Source organism: Manacus candei, unplaced genomic scaffold (assembly GCF_025592945.1).
Source record: "Manacus candei isolate 608988 ecotype Guabito, Panama unplaced genomic scaffold, ASM2559294v1 h1tg000017l, whole genome shotgun sequence".
Classification (NCBI taxonomy): Eukaryota; Metazoa; Chordata; class Aves; order Passeriformes; family Pipridae; genus Manacus; species Manacus candei.
In genome coordinates this window covers 26,521,843-26,539,529 of record NW_026138065.1, presented here as the reverse complement: position 1 = coordinate 26,539,529, position 17,687 = coordinate 26,521,843, and the positions used below count along the sequence as shown (strand labels likewise).

The window sequence follows — 17,687 nt, the reverse complement described above, 5'->3', positions numbered from 1 at the left end:
TGCTTGTTATACTTCTTTCAGGGTGGACAGAGCAACACATCTCCATGTTCCCAATATGCCACTAACAGCTCAGGAATAAATTACAGAGCACTTGTTTGTGGGGACAGGAAGCAGACAGACAGGAAGCACTCACTGCAGGAATTGCATAAAGTCCCAAACTTTGGACGCTCCAGAATTCCTCACAGGCCTCCAAAGTCCCTTACTAAATATTTTTTCTGGAGTTTCTTTGACCTTTGTGCTCCTGGTGAACGGCGTGGTATCACAGATACATGGCCTATGCACACAGCTGCCCCTGCATCCCTAGAGATCCTCCTGATGGGGCAACACACATGCTCATTCCCAGGGAATTTCAACCCATTTAACATTTAAAATGTCAAACTTAATTCATAGTGCCCCCCACCAAACCAAGGCCCACCTTGCAAACACGGCTACGCAGCACAATGGTAAAGACTAACAGTGTGAACGGAGATGGACCCTGCTCTGCAACCTCTTCCAGTCCTTCACAGGCTCATCCAGAGTGTTTTCTCCTTGACACCTGACATCCCATGCCCACAGAGCTGTGACACGTCTCTCAAACCCCACCTCTTACATTCACCCTCTCCTGTGCCTTGTTAACTTCCTTCAAGAAATCAAGAAATAATTATCATCATTTCACTACCCTAGACTCCTCTGCCAGGCTTCTGCTCATTCTTTTGTTCTACTTCAACGGCCATCACCTGCCAACAACTCCGCTTTGAATTTTTAATGCTTTTCATGAAGTCCAAACTCTCCCTTCAACACAGCTCACCTCTTCCAAAGGACTCTCTGCATATTTATTTCAAACAGCCAGCTGCATCAGACAGAGCTACATCACCCTTCCTGCCTGGCTCCTCTCTTCTCCTTGGAAACACATGGGAGGGCAGTCTCATCGCCACACATCTAAACCAAGGTATTTGGGTTTTTCTCCACACTGTACACTCACAGTGACCCAGAGGACAGGGACATGCCATCACAAACATCATGGGTTCACCCCCCACCCTCCGATGGACAAACTACTTTGGGTTTCAGATGACGTTCCTCAAGTCTGACTAGCTCTCCAAATTTGATGGCTCTCTTGAGTGAAGACACTTGCAAGAGTCACGTCAGAGCAGTGCAGCCACCAAGAGCTGCATGTTAGACTTGGATGCTCCACCAGAAGCAGACAAGAACTTGGTGGAGAGAGGGGAAAAGCATGAAAAGTCCTTTTAGCTCACAGAAAGAGTGAAATAAATTACACAAATCACAAAGGAAGAGTTCATACTAGTGCCAAAGCTCTTTGCTCACACTCATGTTGAAAGGAGGGCTCTTGCCAGCCCGGTCCTCTGAGGGGACTCAGCCAGTCAGGACTGGAGCAAGCCTGGCCTTGGCCTGGACCAAGTTATTGCTGCCTGGGAGAAGCCCATACAGCTTTGCTCAGGCTACACACCAGCCAGTTAATGACTGCCTTCCAGGGACACTGGTGTCACCCCACACCCAGCTGGAGAGACAGAGTGGCAGGGAAAGTGGAGGAGAAAGACCAGAGATGCTGAAAACACATCTATACCTTACCAAAGAGACAGGAGCCAATTCACTACTGGAAATGGATGGCAGTTCAGGAAAGAAATATGAGGAGAGCTTTCTTTAATAATTTTTCTTTCTTATCACAAAAAACAGCTCAGCCTTCTCTGGTCTGAACTCCTTCACTTAACTACTACAGTCATGCATCCTTGGTGTAGTCACACCAATTCCTTCCACCATGACCCCAGAGGAAACTGAAACAAGTCTTGACAACCAACAGGTGTGAAAAATTTCTCCCTCAAAAGGCAAATGAAAATTACTGCCCCAGGGAGCAAGGAGGCCACCCACCATAGGCAAGTAAACAGTCGCCAGTTGGAAGGAAAGGATTAGAGCCCCAGCTCCCCTGCCTTGGCCAGCAGCAAACATACCCAGGGGTTCTGCACACCTGTAGGGATGGCAGGACATGCAGGTACTTTGGTTATACCTCTCAGGGTGGCATGGCCATAGCCAGTGGGAAACCATTGTGCTTAAACCCTGACTTTGAGCTGAAACAAACTTCACAGAATCATAAAATCATAGAATGTTTTGGGTTGGAAGGTACCTTAAAGATCATCTAGTTCCAACTCCACCTTGCACTAGACCAGGTTGCTCTAAGCCCCATCCAACACTTGAACACTTACAGGGATGGGGCATCCACAACGTCTCTGGACAACCTGTAGCAGCGCCTCACCACTCTCACAGTAAAGAATTTCTTCCTATTACCTGATCTATTTTTTCTATGAAAATACTCTAAAAATAGGGACCCTGGACACGGTGTGATATAAAACTATATAGCAATGTATGTGCCAACTCATATGGAAGCTAATAAGTTCATAGAGCTAACTGCTGGACACCTCACTTGACCTCTGGGTAGCACAGTCTCTGGCATTTTTCCCAGTTATTTCTGCATTTCTCAGTTATCCATGCATTAAGCCCAGTGACTTGTGTCTGACTGCAGAGCACCTTTCGAAAAATCATTACCTGATGACCTCCAGAGATGGAAAATCCAAGGTGCGCTGTTCATGTTACAGTCAATGCATCAGTCTCATACAACAGTATAAATGGGATGTGACAATTCAGTATTTGCATGACCAGAGCACACAGAGGGGTCAGTGACCTTCTTCGTGGTTTTCACCTCCATCAACACGCTTGGTTCTTCTTGGCTCTCCTCAAGCATCCTTCCTGCATGTTGCCTCAAAATACTTTTTCACTCAGCTTTGACAAAATCCTACTTTGTCTTCCCAAGACATGCCCTCCTCCTTCTATGGGTATGCTTTGCCCCTCCTCAGTCAGGATGAGGCTGCCAAACAGAGGCCTGACCATGGTCTGCCTCGCTGCACATCTCCAGCAGCACCCAGGGCTTTGCCAGGGCACAGCTGCCAGCAGTGAACCAGCTGCTGGCACATCCTGCACTTGGAGTTGGGTCTGGGACAAAGATCTACTGAGAAAGCTCTGGGGTTCCATCCATAATGCCAGGAGCTTTGATGTTGACCACTCCACCAGGACACAGCACAGTTTGAGCATGAACGTTGCTGCTCAGAGTACATATGTGACCTTTGTAGCACGATAGGAAAAGCAGTGGCTGCAGGAATTGCAACCAACTACAGACCTTCTTGTGTCTATCCTGGCCCTGCAGGGCCACCTAAGGCTGGCCATGACTGTGGGCAGGTTGGTGCTACTGAAACACTGAAAGACCTGAAGCAAAGAGAGGCAGAGGCTGAAAAAAACAGTTGGAAGGTAGAATAATCTGGAAAACAGCTGTGCCAAAAGGAAAGAGGAAGGGACGAAGAGTCAGATGTCAGCTGGCAGCGCCACGTGATTGCAGGGAATGCCAGCGCAGGTTTGGCTTGCCAAAGTGAAAAAATATCCTTGAGAAAGGTCAGTAGGATTTCTCTGTGCTGGACTGGCATGTGCCTCAGGATTGCATTCCCAAAAAGGGACTTAAAAATCCCCAGGGTGGCATGCAACAGGGGCTGCTGGGGCTGGGAGAAACAGGGGTGATCCAAAGAGAGGAATCCTTGGTTTAGCAGATGACTCGAGGTTCTACAGGGGCTTGAGCAACAGTGGGAAGGCACATTTGCAACAAAAATTCAATGGTGTTTAGCCTCAGAGCTAACAAGGAGTTATTTAGCAGGCTCTAACTAGATGCAATTGGATAAAACCGTAAGGAAGACCATCAGGAAAAAACTGCCGGGGTAGTGAACCAGTTCTGGCTGTAAATTAGAATCCCAGAGGAACCTGTCCAAGTCTCCACCTCCCCCCTCCCCAGCACATGCTACCGCAAAAATACCAGAAAATGCACAAAAGAAGAGAGCCCTCCTGAGGGCAGGAGATGATGCAGCCGTTTCCCTTCAGCCTCCTTGTTCTTCTGAAGTCTATGTCCTACCACGGGTGTGACGGTCGGAGACTGAAGGCGAGCAGCTCCAAGCCCTGGCAGGGGACCAGCACGCACTCTGCCCACCAGGACAGCGTCCTGCAAATTGGCTGAACTCAACCGTGGGTTGACAAAGAAGGACATTTTTCTACACAGCTTCTGGAACTTGAAACAGTGCTATATTTGGCTACCACACAATTAGTATTTCCTCTAACTCACTGCCTCTTTCGGTTCTCTTTCTTTCTTTTCCCTGCAAGATAGATATCTAAAAAATTAATCAAACGGCTAAATTTGAAGTAAGGGGGAAATGCAAGAAGGCAAAAATAACCTTCTGTGCACATGACGTGCTGCTGCCTGTGAACCTCAAAACTGATGAGACGTTTGCATTTATAATTTATTAAAAATTTGCTGGATTTTTGTCTTTGGAAAAGGGGAGGGGGGAAAAAAAAGAGAATCTATTAAACAGGAAAGAAAGAATAGCACGGCTGCATTTAAAAACAAGTTAAACCAGAACACGTGTCTTGATTTTCGAAGCAGCTCATGCATAATTCAGACTTCTAGAGCCCTCCCCACAGACTTAGGGTCTGTCTTACTTCTTGACTCCATCCACCTTTCCTTCCTCAGAATTGATGCAAAAAGAAAAACGGAGCCAACAAAAGTGAAAAGAAGAAAACAAAATGAAAAAAAAAAAAAAAAGAACCTTCTTTGTTTTGAGTAGAACTTTAATCTGTGGCCAAATTTCTGAAACCAGTTTTACTGGAATACCAGAGCTGATGGCAAAGGTTTTCATCTGGTGAAAGTAAAAGCAAAATCTGGCACCTTGTACCTTCCTGGAAAGCCACCAATCCATTATTAAAGTTCTTTAGAAGCCAGGACAGCCTGAAATTACATTTCAGAGAGTTGGAACCATGGATATAAAGATTCCTTAGGGAGGATGCTTTCTGACCGGAGCTTCCTGGCACCACACGGCAAATTAAAGCAGAGGAAGCCCCCATCCTCACAACACCTCCTTAGTCTCAGCTGGAGAAGCACAAATCCAGCTCCATGCTGTGACAGCTCAAAACCACTTTAAACATGTAGGGAGCTGCAGTGCTTATAGCAAAAATCCACGCAAATAGCCCCGAAACAGGACCTGTGATTGCCCTTTTGCTGCAGTTGATAGAGTAGGGACTTTAAGGCGCTGGATAGCCAAAAAAAACAAATGAGAGTTTGATGGAAGAAACTGTCTCATGGCCTTAATTATCAACAGGAGCGAGCCTCAGAGAATTAGTTCCATTATTTACTAATACTTGACTTTGATTTCAGCCTACACAAACATATTGGGTCAATAGAAATACTGAGACAAGCACAGAAGTTAAACGAACAACTTCATTCTGTCAGAATTACTTGGAGCAAGTTATCAAAGTAATCGATGGCATGTAATAACCATAAGACAAGCGGTCAATACATTATAGCAGTCTAAGGCAGGGGATGGTTTTAGCAGAGAGTGATCAATGGCACCTCAGGAGTGCCAAAGCACTTGGTGATGAAGTGATGCCCATCATGAAATCACCAGAGGGCCTTGGTGTGGTTCATGTGGGTGCAGCATCACCCTCTGCAAAGGGCACCAAGACAAGCAAGGTTTTCTCTTCCCTATAAAAAACACAGGATCCTGCACATGGGGTTTAAAAAGGAGATCCCACGCCTCCACGGATTGACCGGTGTTGGCACAGCCACCCCAGGGGCTGTGGTCAATCCTGGTCTATCGGAGACCCCCATCCCTCTCTTCGTTGGGAAGAAGCCCCTCTCCCTGGTGCAGTGACTGCCACAGTGATACCACATCCTCCCACCAGTGGTTCCTGCATCTGCCAACTCACACTGCAGCATCACTTCCACTCCAGTACATCATTTGTTCCCAAGGAGCCCAATGTGTACTTTTCATCTGATACTCAAAATCACTTTCTTTTAAATACAGCTTGTCATTTTCAGATGACTAAAGTGTCAAAAACATTTGAGATCTAAATGAAATTTTTCCCTTTTCAGGATGAGAAAAACAGATTCCTTCAGCTTTAAGTTTTCCCATCTTTTTACTTTCAGATTCACCAAAAGCTTTGCTTCTGGTTTATCTTGAAATTGCTACCTCCTGGCTTTTCTTTTTCTTAAACAACCAAAGAAACATGGTTATTCACTCAGCTCTACTGAGCCCTGTCTACCCACACAGCCAGCAAATTCAGGCTGCAGAGATGTGGCACTGACAACATGGGCATAAGCCAGGTGTGGGGAGTGGAGTGGATCCCACCACCCACTCTGTCTCAATTTCCAGCTTCAGGCTCTTGAACACAAGCAGCGGTGCCCATACCCAGGCACTGTTCACCTTGAAATGGAGCAGCTCATCCTCAGGGTGCAGTGACTGGCAGGTCACTGTCTTTCATTAAATTCCCAACTCTCTCTCCTCCGCGTCCCCCATCGTGACAGGGACACGTGGTAAGATCATTGCTCCACAGACAGATATCTCGGGAACCAGCTTTTATCTCCGGGTGAATGTGTCACAAAAGTGGAGCTAATTAACTGGGGCTCTGTTTTTGAAAAAGGTTAATATTTTATCACATGTCTTCTGTCTTGAGGAATAATTAGCCCTGGCAGTACTAGCTCTGCCATTTCCCAAGGGACCGAGCAAGAGACTGGAGGCTGGAGAGAGACACGTGGTATTGATGGATAGGGAGCAGCTCAACTCTGGGCTAACAGTACATCTAACCAGCAGTCACTTCTCAACGCAAACCAACCTGCCACAGAATATTAACAGAGGCAAAATCCTGCTCCTGTACATATTCTGCTTGTCCATTCCATGCCCTCAGGTGGAGGGGATACTTTAAACCAAGGCACTGCCACACAGCCAAGAGTTTCTCAGCACTGACACTGGAGCACCAGTCCAAGTCCCTTCTCCCCAGGAACCGCTGCCAGCGCCAGCTCTGAGACAGTCTCTTCCCCTGTTGCTCCAGCACCCCAGTCTGCATAATAAAAGGGAAATCCCAAAGGCTTTCCTAACTCTTCCATCCCCAAAACAAACCTGTTCTTATGGAGGGAACCAACCGCTGAAGCAAATTCCCATAGGGACTGCACAGAAGAAGGTTGCCGCAGTAAGTCCTCATCAAAGGTATAGTGCACAACACCTCTCCAAGAGGCTGCCAAGAACAGGGCTGGAATACAAGCAGGGTAAATGAAGGAACTGAAAAAGGATGAGGGAAGGGTCATTTCAGATCGACCCAGAACTATTTTGTGCACGCATTTTTCTTGGCAAAATGCAGGGGATGGGTGGGTGGGGAATTTCCAAAATGAAATCAAAACTGTCTCATAGGGAAACAAAGCCACAATAACTTAGGGGAAAGAAATCTGTCACTTGGAGAAGGGGGAGAAACTGTTCTCAGCTTTCTTCTCTCTGAAACAGCAACTTTTGGCAAGGAAAATGTAAGCCCACAAAATAAAGGTATTCTTCAGGGAAGAGACAGCTGGGATGGAAGCTGTGCCTGCTCCCAAGTGAGGTCCTCAGACTATTTCTGGGAGGATGCCTGTCCCGTGCAGATGCTCTTCCTACCCAGTAAGACACTGTGCAGCTGGGAGAAGGGACAACTTGGATAAACAAAACACAGCAATGAGAAGTTTAGTATTATACCATGATGTTTGCTGGAACACTCCAGTCACCCCCACTGCCAGCAGCCGGGTTCCGAGACACGGAGTCTGAGACACCTACAGACTCCCTCAGTACTCACGCTGCCAATCCCCTTTGCCCTGCAGACATCTTCTAGCCAAGAACACAACTCAGGAATCATTTCTGCTCACTGTGCAGACAGGTGCCACAACTCACACTCCTAGCACAGCCCTCTCAGAGATAACTAGCTTTACCCTCCAGAAAAAGAAATGAGTAACAGCCACTTAACTGACACATCCTCCTGCATCTACAACACCCGCCTATACACTTCCATCAGCTCCTCATACAGTCTAGCTCGCTCCTCAGCTCGTTCTCAAGAGTTTCCCTCATTCTCCTCATATAAGAAAAGGAAAAGAAGAGGGGAGGAATAGCACTGCAGAATAAGCACCATCACATCTGCCATCACCCTTCAGCATCCATAATTGAGACACAACCAACTCTGCTCCTGGAGAAATACCAGCCTACCCCTACTCCAGTACCCCTTCCCAGAACCATTTTTAATGAAAGCCCCTCAGCCTGCCTTTTCTCTAGGCAGCCCCTCAAGATACAAAACTGCACCATCTCATGGCACTTCAGCTCCTGCCCCCTTGGTGACTGCGAACATCCACAGTCAGAGCCCATGACTCCAGGGCGTGATTCACAACCTGGGATCAGTTGAGCTGTGGTCCAAAATCAGGAGTGGAGCCACTGCACTGCCAGGGTGAGGAAGACCTAGCATCTCTGAAACCAAAAAGTTGGAAAGAGGTCCTTTTGCTGCGATGCAGTTAGACTGGCAGTGACAATGACCCTCTCTCTATGCCAAGAAGGCAGTGTTGACTGACCTGACCCACCACCTCTAGCTCCAGGGAGTGCTTAGGTAGGGCTTGGAGGGCAGGGCAGCACCACAGGCTGTCTCAGACATCAAAGTAAAATCTGGGATTGTGTTGGGATCTCAATGCTTGGAAGCCTCTCTCCTCCCCAGGGTGATCTGTGCAAGTCACACAGGGTGGTTTGGATGTCCGTGATGTCCAGGGAACACACTAACTCCCAGTAAAAGCATGGGCAGAGCCAACATGGGCAATGTCAGAAGCCCTGTCACATCTGAGGAGGGAAGAAGGGGTTCTTCAGGACAAGTAAATGTTGGGATGATGGTCCAGGAGCATTGACCAAGGATAGCTCTCAGCTCAGGCATGGGCAGCTATCTCAGGGGAGATGTAACTTCTCTCAGTGCTGAAACCCACTATAACCCCATCACATGCAGACCCTTCTCATCAAGTCTTTCTTCCTCCACCACATTCAAAAAAACTCCAAAACCAAGAAGCCTTCAAAAGAGGACATTACACAGAAAGATATCTGAAAAAAGATCATTGCATTCATCAGTTTTAGTCCCTTCCAGCCACTAGTCCCTGCCTCAGAAGCCATCAGGTCTACCTGGCCTGCTCCTCAAGCCCTCCACCTCCTGGCAAGGTACCCCATGGGCCATCAGACAACAAACATGGGGCAGCAAATGCACAGACAATGTCACATCTTGGGGTGGCCACAGACATTCCCAGTCTGGGGACTTGGTACTCGCCAGCCATTTCCCAGGATGTGAATGTCCAGCTCAGTTCACAGTTGGTGAGCTCCCAGACAGACCCATCATACTTCTTGCATAAGCTCTCCAGGAGCAGTAGGTGCAACTGTTGGAAAGAGGCACCTTAATGCAGGTGAACATGAAACACTAGATTTTTGCAGTGCCAAAATGCTCCAGTGAATATTTCCCTCCACTTTCAAGCTACCTAATGGAGTGGAGACTCCATGGAATTTTTGTCCTTGACCAAGTTTTCTCAAGCTTTTCTCAACCCCACCAGTGGCAAAGCCTTGTAATGTTAAACCAGAGAAGATATATGAGTACAGTAATTAAGTGCATCACTCTTAAGGGATGATGAACCCCAAAAGAGGAGACGACAGAATTCCCCTCACAGCTGTCCCACAAAGAATGACCTGAGGCCACCAAACACATCAACATCACCCAAGCAGCAGCACAGACTCCTGTGCTTGTTAATCACACGGATGAAGGTCTCCAGTCACCTCGTCAGTCCTTCGGGATGACCACACAGCGATGCACAGATTTCATACACAGATTTTCTACTGACATAACGATCAATCCTGGGAAAGCCGACAGGCAGTGAGGACAGGAAGTTTTATCAGGCACGGTTCGATGTGCACCTACCCCTCCTCTCATTGAAATGCTCTTGCTATGAGTGACTGGACAAGATACAGTTAACACAAGCACTGCAAGGACAGCAACTCCAGCAACTTCAAAGCTTATTACCCAACCACAGGCAGCTGGGGGAAAAGAACTACAAATTCCATGCACTGCAACCAAGGTTTTTACATTACATACAGCTTTCACAAAATGCTGGGGGCAAGCCTTAGGGGCAGGAGTCCCAACGGGCTCATTGGTTTCTGCATTGAGACAAACCTGGGCTGATTACATAGCTGACCCAGCTTTGAGCAGGAGGCTGGATTAGAGACCTCCTGTGGTCTCTTCCAGCCTGAATTACTCTATGATCTTATGAAGTGCCTGCTTCTGATTAATAGCTGTCTTGCTTTCCTTGCTTAGCTGACAAGAACCGAAAATCTCAGTACTCCTTGTTCTCTGTGCTACCTGAAAACAACCTCCCCGTGTTTTGATCACACACCTGTTCCTTAAACCCCCTTGGAGTTTCAAGCTCAAATTCACCCAGAAAACCAAGTGCAAAACGCCACTATGTGTGGTGAGCACTCCAGATGGACTGAATCTACAATGTGCAGAACTGAGCTCTTCTGAGTGAAACACACAGATTTTCGCCCACCTATACTCTTAGGTTGGTCAGGTTTAGCCAACAGACACACAAAAAGAACAGTGTCAGCACAAACTGGCCATCACAATCATGAGATGCTGGTACAGCTCCCTGACAGGGGCTGGGAGGCCAAAATAACTACTGCATGGTAGTCTGGGGGATGCAGTGCACTCCCTTAGTCAAACTATGCCTCATCCTTAAGTCTTTGGCCAGATAGGACCCTCCCAGTTTGCATCCCCTAACTGTACTTTGGGCTTCATGCTTCTGTTCAGCCAAAAGCCTCAGCTCTCCAGCAATACATGGGTCCAAACTGTAAGTGGCAGTAAGTGTAAACTCTAGCACAAAGCTATAAATAGTGGGGCTTGATAAGGGGAGCTCCATACTGGGTCTTCTGTTAGCAGACTGCAGATTTTCCCAGCTAGGGGAACTGACTGCTAGTAACCAACATGTTTAAGAAAGATCTGAAATCCTGGAGTGCTGAAGAGCTTGAAAACAGGGTAACTATAATAAGAAGAGGTAATAACGACAATTCCCTAAAAAATAAAATAAATCTCAGCATCACATGATAATCCACTCTTACACAGACAGTACGGCTGGATCTCAAATAGTTGGTCAGTGGTTGGCAATAGTGTGGAGAGCGAGCTGGCTGCCCAAAGCTGTGTCTCTCACAGACTTTCACCACTTTCACCTGCCCAACTGCATAAATAAAAGCTATACAACATACTAAGATACATCCCCAATTCGTGCTAGCTATTTCTACCATTGTCAAAGGGTTACCAGGTGGCACACAAGAGGCGTGAGCAATACTCTCTCTGCCCAGCCCGTGAAAAGTTTCAAACTGAGGCCACAAAAGCCATCTCACCAATGGCAGAAACAAAACCTTGGCCAATACAGGCAGTTCTAGCTTATCCCCAAAACATAAGCCAGTCTCTGCTCTACTTAATGGACTGTTCTCATATCTTCATCCCGAGAGATCTCAGTCTAAGGAGGTGACGGAAAAACACAGTGTAGAGTGCTAACCTCTTGGGGTCTGGTGTCCAAGAGATGAAAGCAATCATGCTGTTTCCTAATGGAGATATTTTCATCTCAAATGCATTTTCCACCATAGATTTGTGTAACTGCTTGCCTGCAGGATCACGCTGTGCTCTTGCTGTCACTAGAAATAAGGAGACCAAGACCAAAGACAGGGGGACCCCAGATCTTCTCTTACCCAGCTTACTTCACCCTTAAAGTGCTTTGCATCTTTTGAGAGATCCAGGGACAGCCCTCATGCATACATGACTTTGCCCACATGTGATAAATTTTATTTTGTAATGAAACGACAAATATCCTGGCTCTGCCCAGAGAACAGTGTAACAGCTGTAATAACAGATCAAGGGACAGAAAAACTCCTGAGGATATTGCTGGCAGTCACACAGCAGCTAATAATGAACACCAAAAGCAAGAAGAGACCTGTACCTCCCTATGTCCAGCCACTCCAAGCCCTCATGAGGTACTGCCACTCTTCTCCCCTCAAGATATCACAGATTTCTCATGGGGGAGCACCCACACAGGGACCCTGAGCGCACACAAGAGGGTGCAGGACAGAGCAAACACAGCAGAATGCACGCATGGCCACACAGGGACACCTCTTCCAGCTTTCAACAATGCCAGGTTCAGAGATGTGGCAGCATTTGAGCACTCCCTCTCTCCCATCTTCCTCATCTGGCTCCCTCCTTCACATCTTACAGCTGTAAGCTGTACAGCTCCATCCATCCTCACGGACAAGTGTCCATCCACCTGCACTGCACTCAAGGCTCCTCTGCCCAGACCTGCTCCACTCCCTGCTGCCCCACCACCCCTCTGCCCCAAGCAGATGAACCCAGCAGCATCAGGCACAGGGAGACCACACGCGCATGCACCCATACCCACACCACTTCTTGCCCTGGTCTACCACACAGCTCATCTCAAGTCAGCAACTCGCAAGGCACTGCTTCAGTAAGCAAATTTTAAAAATAATAATCCCTTGGGACTTAGTCTGCGTTACGCAGGAAAGTGGATTAGCTCAGCTACAGTCCAGAGGCAAAAGTGAAAAAATGTATGGAGTCAGCAAAGGGAAAGGCAACAGTAGGCCAGAAAAACCTCTAGGTTTGGTTCTGCTCTCAATTGTTCAAGGTCCACATGGGTAACATCCCTGCAAGCCTTCCCTCGAATTCCAAGTGGGTTTGGCCACGTGCTAGGCATTTACCTGCTTCTGCAGGTCTAATGTTCAGGTAGAACTGAGGACAACAGAGCAGAGGAGAGCCTTCAATCTGCCCTGTCTGGGCTTGTCCACACATGTCATTCTCCAGACATTAAGTTCTGTTGGGGACTCTCAAGAAACCAGCCAAGAAAGGTAAGATGCTTAAACTCCCGTGTGAGGTACAAAATGCATCTCTAGATGCTGAGACCCAGTGTTCACCTCCAGTCACCTCAAAGTGGTTTTGGTCTAGCAGGAAAGGAAGTTGAAAGAAGACACAGCAATGTGAGAAGTCCAACGGCATCATAAACATGCTAATCCAAAGGCAATGCTGTCAAAAACTACTTTTCTCCTCTTTGACTCTTCACTTCCAAGAAGACGCTACAGTATTTTCAATGCACTTGACTACTCGCCGCTCCTGGGATGCAGTCATCAACTCATCCAAAAATGGAGCCACTTCAAGCTCTGCACACGACACAGCTGCCCTCTTGCAATTGGCAAGCAGATGTCGACACACGCTCTCACGTGCTGTGTGCCAAATGTGCTCACGCGGGACACAGGGATGCGGGGAAGGTGCTCAGTGGCAGAGATGCACACTCAGCCCCACGTGCCCATGTACACAGGTACGACACCCAGCAGAGCTGACCCTCAGGACCACGTGCTCTTCCCAGTCGTTCCCATGCACAGCACAGTCATGTATTTTTGACCACTCCAACAACAGCTGCTCCATCGTAACGCTGAATGTGTAAGCTCTGCACCCTTGGGATGCATGCTGAAATTAATGGGTCAAAACAACGCTGCAGTGTCTAATGCTTCTGCTTGAGGACTGAAATCCTGACATTTCTGGACCCTGAAAATGCAAGACAGCAGCTCTCTGCTCCAGGGGAACATCACAGGCTTCACGTACCTCTTCCCATCCCTCCATGAACAGTCCATATGAGCAGAGCAACCAGCCCTGGGCAACTCTCCTACCCCATGGACACTCTCCAGCGAAGAAACCTGGAGGAAATCTTACAGTGTGTGTTGTTCCCTGCAAAGGGAATAGGACAGACTACAAGGGCAGAGCTTTTCCAGGGGGCACAAGCTGGCACTATCTGGCTTCTGGGCTGCCAGGATGCTCTCAACTTCATCAGACAGTGCAACACATGAAATTCCTACCTGCAGTATTCCTGCCAGCCTCGTGTTTCAATTGCAACTTGATTTTAGCAGCTGCTTTCTCTCTCGGAGACACACACATTCTCACACAAACACATCTCTTAAGCAGCTGTAAAATTAAACTTCAGACAGGTAGGTAGGACCTCTTGTAAAGCACTTGGAACTCAGGGAGGGAGGGAACTTCAAAAATCCAGTCTTTTGCTGCAATTTGAGAGGTTTCTATCCCTGGCCTCCTTGCTCTATCAGCTCTTGAGACAGCACTGCTAAATGCATATCGGCAGTGTGGAGGTAAAAAGTAAGGCAAATAGAAGAAAACAGACAGTGGGAGACGCTTGAAGCTGTCTGACATGATTTGCAGTAGCTACAGAAGTCTGCTGGAGGCTCTCACCTCTCCTCCAGCCTCTCCTCTACTCTCCTTGTCCCTGAATTCACCTCTCTGCTTCGCTGCCATCAGCCAGCACAAACCCCCGCTCAGGCTGGTGCTGCCCGTGACTCGTGGTCCCAGCTCAGCCTGGCAGCCACAACTGTGGCATCTGCACATCTTTCAAACCCACCGAAGCATTTGGGAGGCAGAGGTCAGCCTAAGCAGCATATGGAGCGATTGCACAGTGAATACCAGCCTCCTCAGGAGCTGTCTGCCACAGATGGAAAAAGCCCAGGAGCCATCACGACAAAATCTTATGGCTGGGGGCGACGCATCCTCCCTGTCAGCTTTCCAAGCCACTGAGCAATATTGGAAACCTCAGCTCCTCTCCCACTAGTGCACACGCCCGGCACTGACTCATTCACTGCCGTTTCGGTCCTGCGGTTTGCCAGTGGGAGTTGTAGAAAGTGGGATGTGGAGATGAGGTAATCCCAATGGCATGTGGCTACCACGATGGAGGGGGACCAGTCACCCACTCCAGCGATATGAGCTGGCTGTGCACAGCGTGGACATGCCACTAAGATCCAGGTCCAATCTGCTGATGCAGCCACAGCGGTTTTTTAACCTTAACTCTGAGTGGGGATGTGATATACCACCACAGGACCATATGAGGTCCTCTCCTGGAGAAAGGCATCCCTTTATGTGGTCCCAGAGCTTAGTCAATGTGCAACCAGGAATGGAGTTAATGGCACCAAAATGCAAGAGGGTCACCAGGAGCAATGCTCCAGTAGTGAGATCTCACAGGCCAAGTGACACGAGGCAGTGCACAGAAGGCATGACATTTCCCTGTCTGAAAGCACCCTCAAACCAAGCACAAGGTCACAGCCTCACACTGGCTAGAGACAGGCAAAGAGAGCCACCACAGTTTCTCCAGCTCTGATTCCTTGGAGCACTGCAATTCCTCTCCATCTGAAACTATTCCACTGGCTGTAATTTAAAAACAAAATCAATCCAGCAAACATTGCTAAGCAACTGGCTGTCAGTGCCACATCCCATCCCATCGAAAGCATTTGCCCTCTCCATGCCCTTCTGGCAAGGAGCTTGCTGCTCAGCCTTTGCCAGATTTTGCAGCTATCATTGGCAAGTCCAGGTGCCTGGTTGGATTACCAAAGAAAACTCCAGGAAATCTTCTGCAACCATCCTAATGAAAAATAGCCCACAGAGAAGCTGCAAGGAGCAGCATTCCCACATCCCAGTCCCTAGGATAGGGACTACAGGGTGTGGGTCTTGGGACATTACCATGGTCTGCAGGTCTGTGCATCTCAGTGCTGCCATGTGTCGTGCAAAGGGGATAAAGGATTGGGAGCCAGCACACTGGAAACCCGGTCACAGAGCAGAGCAATCTGCTTTGAGCAACAACATCTGACTGAGAGGCTGAAGGAGAACCTGCTTGCCCATGAGTATGAGCTGAAGAGATGGGTGAGACCCTCTCAAAAGCCTCCTAAGCCCTCACATGAGCCAGGCAGGAGCCCCTTGACATGGCGGTGCCCCTTAGTGTAGGATCTGTGACAGGATGTATCTTCCCCCAAAGTCAGCTGGAGCAGAATCAAGGTCCAAATCCTTGGGTTCACTCTCAAACAAGGAAGCCAGAACACTTCCAGTCTGGCTCAAACGAAGCAGCCTAATCCAGGTTTTCCATTGAAACCAAGCCCCTAAACACAGCCTCCAGTAGGTCAGGTAGCATGAGCCCTGGGGGTGTCCCTTCTCCCTGGTCCACAGAATTCTATTCTTCCCTTCTCAGGAGGGACACCTCCTAGCCAACACCATGCTCGACTCTCTTTATATATTTCTATGTATATTCTTGCATAGCCATCAGCAATTTGTCCCTGCTTCAAGAGCAGGCCATGCTTATCCATGCTTCCCCACACAGTTGTACTGGACAATTCAAGACCAGCTTCTAGGTTGCATGGTAGTGCCTGAGCATCACCTGCAGCAGCTCCCAGGATACCTGTGCTGTAAACAAGGATTATTTTTCCTAAGAGGTCTTGGTTATGCACTTTCCTCCCTCCCTCAACCAACAGTCCCAGATTCTTTTCCCTCCTCCATACTCCCCATCAGTGCTTGCCTCCCCCAGATCTCCCGGCAGCCCCATTTCCTCTGCGGCCGCTCTAATGCTCGGCTAATGGCGCATCATCCGCAGCGTTCTCCAGACATACTCAATAAATCAGAATCCAATTACCAGGTTAAGGAAATTGGAAACAAATTAAATTAGCCCTAGCCCCTCCCAGGCGCTGTGCCCTCACTTCCTCCTTAATGAGAACTTTTCTTTCACAGGAGCACTCAGCGCCGCGTCTGCCCACCCGGGAACAAGGTGGCTGCCACCGCACAGCACGGGTATGGCAAAGGGGCAGCCGAGTCGATCTTCCCTTTTAATAGGGCAGATGGTTAATATCCCTGGCATTAATTCTCTCCAGGAATAGCACACTCGCTCTCTGCTCAGCTATAACAGGCGTCTGTCAGGGCTGACAGCTCCTCTCCAGAGAAAAGAGCATCTGGTCCTTACTACAAAAAGAAGCTAAATAAATAAATAAGCACATTGCTTGTTATAGGGCAGGAGAACTGGTGCTGTTTCAGCATTTCAGCCTAAGTGCTGCCTTTGAACTGGAATAGGGGAAATTCAGAGTTGGGTCAGATGCTGGGAGTGGAGTTGCTCTGATCTGGGAACAAGGGGCAGCACGGGCAGCAAGGTGCCATGAGCGGGTCCAGCACAGAGCTCCCACCGAAGCCGGACTTCCCGCAAAGGGCTCCCAGGAGAAGATTGTAGAGAATGGCTGCTGCCAGCAAGCTGGGACATGATGCCAGGCAGAGCTCCTTGGAAAGGGCTTGCACCGGCTGTGGGCTGGCGACTGACAGCACGGGCCAGGCATATGCTGTGCCCTCAGAAGACAATGAGGAAAACTGCATTGAGGGAACCTTGGGAGTTTTTCCTTCACTTGTGGGACACCTCTGCATCACTCCATCCAGCAAACTAACAATTAACCCCACTGACCTTCAACAACCTGCACCCACAAAGGGCAGCTCTTCCCTCATGAGTCTGGAGAGGCAATGACAGGAGGCTACAGCTGCGCTCTCAGCAAGCAAGGGTGCACCAAAACTCCCATCCCACCCTTTTCATGCTGACAAGGAAGGAGAGCTCTGTCTACACCACAGCCCTTGCTGCAATCCTCCCTGCATCTCCCAAGGGGTCCTTTGGGTGCCAGAGGATATTTTTTACCTCAGTGGTGCTGGAGCAGCCAGTAATCCAACAAGTTCTTACCTCTCTCTCCCTCTCACTCTCTCATTCCCCACTCCTCTCTCTCCAGAGCCAAATCAACGTTCAACACTTATTTTATCCGCCTTGCACCACTTCACTGCATTGTCTGCAGACCAAGAGCTCCCAGCAGCAGTGAAAACTTTTACCATCATGGAGATGTGTTCTTGCACACCCATTACTTTTCTGAAGGTAAAAAAAGGCTTTTCCTCCCTTTCCTTAT

The 17,687-nt window shown here is 48.4% G+C and overlaps 1 protein-coding gene across 1 annotated transcript in view; it reads right to left on the bottom strand.

Annotated features, from left to right (window-relative positions):
• GALNT14 (polypeptide N-acetylgalactosaminyltransferase 14) overlaps positions 1-17,687 on the bottom strand; it is a 96,065-nt gene that overhangs the window by 42,419 nt on the left and 35,959 nt on the right. The gene's annotated exons all lie outside the window — the stretch shown is intronic.